Raw genomic sequence first — 6,000 nt, forward strand, 5'->3', positions numbered from 1 at the left:
GTGTTGCCCTTCTCTGGACATGTTTCATCACCTCAATATCATTTTTAAAGTGAGGGGCCCAGAACTGAACACAGAATTCGAGGGGCAGTTTTGTCAGCGCTGAGTACAGAGGGATGACCACTTCCCTAGTCCTGCTAGCTACACTATTCTTTATACAGGCCAAGGTGTCATTGGTCTTGGCCACCTGGGCACAATGCTGGGTCGTATTGAACCAGCTGCCAACCAGCAACCCCAAGTCCCTTTCTGCTGAACAACTTTCAAGCCACTCCTCCCCAAGCCTGTAGAGCTGCATGGGGCTGCTGCAACCCAAACGTTTCATCTCATCTAAACAAAAGGAAAGCATTAAACAAAGACTCTTACCAAAGCAGATAGACAGAATTTTCAGAAGTCAAATGCTTAAAGAAAAGGAGAAACTGACAAATAAAACTGTACAAATACATAACAATACTATTTGCTTATTAATAATTTCATACGTTTCAATATTTTAATTCAATTTAAATTTTCTCTGTTGATAAACAAAGTTTTGGAATAAAAAAAATAAGTTGGACATGTTTATTTCTCTAATGAGGCTAACAAAGGACAGAGCACCAAAGTGACTTTGGGAGGTCTGAATCCTCCCATTTGTTTCTGCTACATCCTTTGGCATCACGAGGAACAATCACAGTTCTGTTACTTGAAGCACCACCTTTTCTCTGGCTATGAGGAATTCAGTAATGCTCATATCAATCCAGGATGGTATTCAAAACACCCTTTCCTTCACTTCCCTTCTTCCCCTTCTTTTTTGTTTTGTTTTGGGGTTTTTTTGTTGTGTCAAAGTAAGCTATTCCTTTTTACAAGCCCTTCACAGTATATCAGGTTATATACATCACTTCTTATTAAGCTCTGAGCTCAACTGGCTTACATACCTAGCCCCCATTGCCCATTTATTGAATTTTAAAGCAGAAAAGGTTCTGTTCAGTGTTGAGGGATGCATTAATAAACATCTGAATAGACATGCCAACTTTTTTCAAAGCTTTATGTCCCGTATCTCCTTTTATGTGAGGTCTTCAGAAACATTAATAAGGGCACTTTGAAAGCTGTCTGTCATGACTGTCTTGCTAATTCTGTTCTTTGCAAAAATGTGGCCTTTTAGTAATTCACACAATCATATAAAACCTAATCTGTGAAAGGAATCTCAAGTTAACTAGCAATATGAACAGTCAGAAGTTCAAGTCTGAAAAAGAAAACAAGTACATTCTTTAGTGAAAAGTAGTGTCAGGTGAAGATTATAACTTACAAACCTATTTTCTAGAAGATTATAATGAATAATTTTTTTGCCTTACCAATTTCTTCAGGTAGAAGTGTAGATGTGATTGTGAGCACCACATTTTTGTAAGCTCAGAAGAACTAAAGTTTTTCAGTAATGTTCTACACCGTATCAGAAGGTGGATATGAATATCTAACTCCATTTTTACAGACAAAGAAACCAGAGCAGAGGAGTATGGTTTCCCTTCCAGTTACATGGCAGAGCTATGCGAGGGTCAGGAACAGATGCTCTGTCCCCTGAATAGCCGTCTTGTCCTCTGCCTGCTGTGTCATGCAGCTTTTCTGAGACGTATTTGTATTGCTGTCGTAGAACATGGATGCTAGATAGGATGAACATCTTTTAGCTTCCAATATTGAATATTGGGTTTTGCCATAGACATCATATAGAAGGGTCAAAGGTATTTCTTAAGAAATAAAAAAGAAATATACTTGCTTTTTGAATAATGGAGACTTGATTTGAATCTGTTATGGTTTTTTCTAAGAGGAGAGTGAATATTTTCTTAGACATGATCTTTATTTTTTTGGTCTGTAAGCTGAGGTAAAAAACACTCAACAATGTAATCTGAAATAACTGAGTGAAACTATTGAAAACTTTCAAGTAACCCTTTTTAAACACTAGTGGCTTACTTTCATCCTCAAGCTTCCTGGAGTATTTAACTGTTAGTTTCACAGTACATTTTGGACCATGTTTTTTTTTTCCTTCAAAAAACACTGAACAATGAACGCCTTCGCTGTATCACAGTCCATAAGAACAAATACAGATACAGATACAGTCACTGAGTAACTTTTCTGTTTTACTTGATTCATTGTCCAATATCTGTAAGATATATGCCATTCCCTGAAAGACTGGTTTTAAAATTATGTAAGCAAAACCTAAAAACAGTTTTCTTGGCTATAAAGCAAGTAGTCAGAAAAAAACTTTGAGGTTTGAGTAGATGAAGTACTTGAACTGGCACTTGTGTTGTTACTTCTGGAACAAACCTGGGCAGCAGGGAAGACTGGCTGTAATTAAAGGCATTACATACTCTGATAAATACGGCTGCATATATCGTTACTAGCAATTGCCACTGGAAGGGTGTCTATAGTGGAGAAGGAAGGGTAGATTACTGTGGAGCCAGGAGAGTTTAACATTTGGCAGAGAATAAGGGCCTTCTCTTCTGAAGGGGGTAAGTTAAAGGATTTTTAATTTTTAACACATTTCTGAGTTTAAAATGTATCACCTCATCAGATTTTTTTTTTACACCGTAGTTTCAGGTTCAGTGATCATCAAGATGAAAGTCTCCCAGGACTGACCACACATGCTCAGTTACTTACACTCTCAGGTTGATTAACAAACAGTAAGGTTTTGCAAGTAAATATCACAGTGTGTGGTACTTTTATGCTGTAGAAAGCACTACACTTTTCCCTGTGGAATTAGAAATGAAACTTATTATTGAAAGGAAAAAGAATGGCACATTTCTAAAATGGGCCCTTCCATTGCCACCTACAAAAAAAAAAAGGGAGCGAAACTATTTCAAATCTTAGCCTTCCCCTTTTGTCTGCAGCCTTCCTGGTTTCTCTAGTTGGCCAAAAGTGTCACGCTGAGATGAAGTCCCAAGCTCTGATCTGTCTCTAGCCCTAAGGTCCTGTGCACATCAAGTTCATCTTGAGAAGTATAAGTATCCAATAATCCCTGCACTGATAAAAGGTCTCAGAGCTTCTGCTAATACAAACCCCTAAAACCTCTCTCAAGAGTTTCTCTGTTGAATGTATGTAAACATCTGTGACACATTGTGGACCCTCAAAAGAATTTTACTAGCATAACAAATTTAAAATTATAAAAATAAATCACTAGCTGCAGAAAGGTTCAGCTTATACAGTGTGACAGATTTTTCCCTCTTTTAATATATTAACTAGATTAGTGTTGGTTTTTTCAGTGATAAACAGCTATTCGGCATATTTAGGAGTGTGCACACACATGAAGACAAAGAATGAAGTTGTCTTGTGCTTAAATCTCCAAGCAAAGTAACTCAGTACAAAAAAAACTTCACCAAACCTTGGAAATTACTTGCTCAGTGTGTCATGTAGACACAAGGCCATCAACAGCAGCAGTCTGGAGCTGAATTTCTACTGGCATTATTTTCTTACTCCTGAAGTTCAAACAGCTAGCTAAAGACACAGGAGTGGATTTGTGCTAGAGTAATAAAACAGTTTGATCGAGAATGAAGGGACAACGTGATATTAGGTGAAGTCTACACCAATAAGTGTTGCTCCCCTCATAAGGGAAACAATTACATGTACTCCCCTTGGCCTAATTTAATTCTAATGTTATGTTATTTTCCACAATAATACTTTAACATTTCCCTTCAGCTTCCTTATGAAATGCTTGAACTCTTTAATAACCACTCAGTGGGAACTCAGGTTAAAAAGTAAATAACAGTGAATTCAAACTAAAAACTTATTTATCCAGTCACTTTTTAGGCTATGAATAAAGCATACAATATAGCATAGAAAATTTATTATCTTAAGCATTAACTTGTTTTGGAACATTGTCTTGACTGACCATTTGAACTTAATCTGAACTTCTAAAGATCATTTTGCTATAGATATAGTAAGTGATAGCTCTTCATCTCTTACAAAAGAAAAGCAAAGCCCAGCCCTGAAGACCCTGAAATGAGTCTAACACATTGGCTTGAGACATGGATTCTATCCAGCTAGACTGCTTCCTCTTCATTTCAGTAATAGCAGCCAATTAGTGAGCTTTGATAGCACTGATTTTGTTGCATTTTGCCATCATTTTTGCTACAAAAATCACTCTATCAATGACAGAACTTTGCTATGTGTTTGCACCAGACCCTGTCATGTTTATATGTATTTGTAAACACAAACAGTGCCTGGGAGGTGAAACATGCCACAGTCAAGCCTCAAGCATACTCCATGGGGCTGTTTAAATCTGGGAATTTCCTGCCAAATATTCCAAGAAATGCTACAAAACATCTGGGGAGGAAAAACTCTGATTGCAAATACCAAATAGAGACATGCATAAAGCAGATTAGTCGGCCGTGTACTAGGGCAGATTGCATGTTAACAATAAAGTAGACAAGTTTTCCTAGCTTCTGCTGCCTTGACCTTCCCAAAGAATCTCTCTTTGTGAGTAGTTTAATTTAGCCTGCAGAAAAGCACTCCTGGGAATTCGCAGAACTATGTGGGTTTCCAAATAAGAACTTTTTTTTTCTCTGAGTTTTACATGAAAATTTGCAGTGCTGTATGAATTTGATGAAGTAATAAGTTAGAATTTATTGGTAGACAAAGGAGTTCAAAGTCACAGTAGCTTGTCCTTATACACAATAATAGTCTTACGTGAGTTGATGGGCGCAGCAGTGAATGCTCTCAAGTTCAGCTTTTCATTTGTGCAACTGAAAGTGATGTTTGGATTCACAATGTTAAACAGATTTAAATATTTAGAAGTATAATTAAAGCATTTTAAAAATGTTATTTTATTTGATTGTTCTAATTCACATTTATCCAATGAGGCTGTCCTGATAAGACAAGGCTGTCCTGATAAGACGAGGCTGTCTGCCAAGATGATATTTTCCTCCTTCAAATGACAATGGATTAGTTTCAAATACACAGAAGGTAGATTTTAAACACAATCCTACAGAACAGTCATAATGTTTGTACTATTTTTTTGGGTAAAATATCAAAACTGTGTAACCATGTATCAAATTTAGATGGCTTTCCCAAAAGAAGTGGGCATTGTTAAATTAACTTCCATTGCAAGACCAAGACACAGTCACTAGCTGTTGTTCAGACAACAGTTCCAATAAAAGCTAGGATCATGTATGCCTTTGAGCAATTTATAAATCACTTATAGGCATGACAAGGTTAACAGTTAACCATCTTGCCACTTGAATTTCATGCAATATAAATAGATGGTATTGTCCTTTACTTTTTTGTTTTATCAATCCTCAGCCTCCTTTCTTTTATGAAATGATGCCAAAAATCTGTTTGTTTAGCTGCTTGCATGATTTTTAAAAATTCTACTCAGTAACCATTGCACATGAAAAAAGTATAACATTGAAGGCAATTGTAACAACCCCATTCCATCTGTTTTGTAGCTCTGTCCTTATGTCCTGCATTTTCTGTTTGACTTGAAAGTAAAACATCTTCATCTGCTAACATTACTCCATTCCTCCCACTCTACCAGGGGCTTATTCTTCAGCTTCCACTTTCAAGGTCTAAAGTAAAAGAGAAATAATGGAGTCCCTCCCTCCCCAGTACAAGACTTCTTCTCTTAGATGTCCATTCCTGTTTTCGCCAATATTCCAGATGGATAAAAAATGGAAGTTGTTCGACATAGTCTACCAAAATATGAGGCTGCTCAACAGAAGAAAACATACGCTAGGTCCACACCAAACCTTCCTTCACCCCTCGTTCAATATTAAAATAGAGAATTAAATAGCAACTATGTTTTTATAAGTTGTTAAATTAATTTTCTTCCAATAGGATCTGTTTGAGACATTCTGAGGTGGCAGTTTCATCTGGAATCTTTCAACAATAGCAAAATTCGTTTCTAATAGTTGGGGGGAGGGGACAGAGAAAAGAACATGCAGAACTATTCCATCAAATTTCAAGGACCAGCTGTGACACAAAAGGAAAGGGTGGGAACAGGATCAGTAAACAGTCTTTCATTTCTCCTGCAAAGCAAAACACAAT

Source organism: Lepidothrix coronata, unplaced genomic scaffold (genome assembly GCF_001604755.1).
Source record: "Lepidothrix coronata isolate B3197 unplaced genomic scaffold, Lepidothrix_coronata-1.0 Scaffold4, whole genome shotgun sequence".
Taxonomy (NCBI): domain Eukaryota; kingdom Metazoa; phylum Chordata; class Aves; order Passeriformes; family Pipridae; genus Lepidothrix; species Lepidothrix coronata.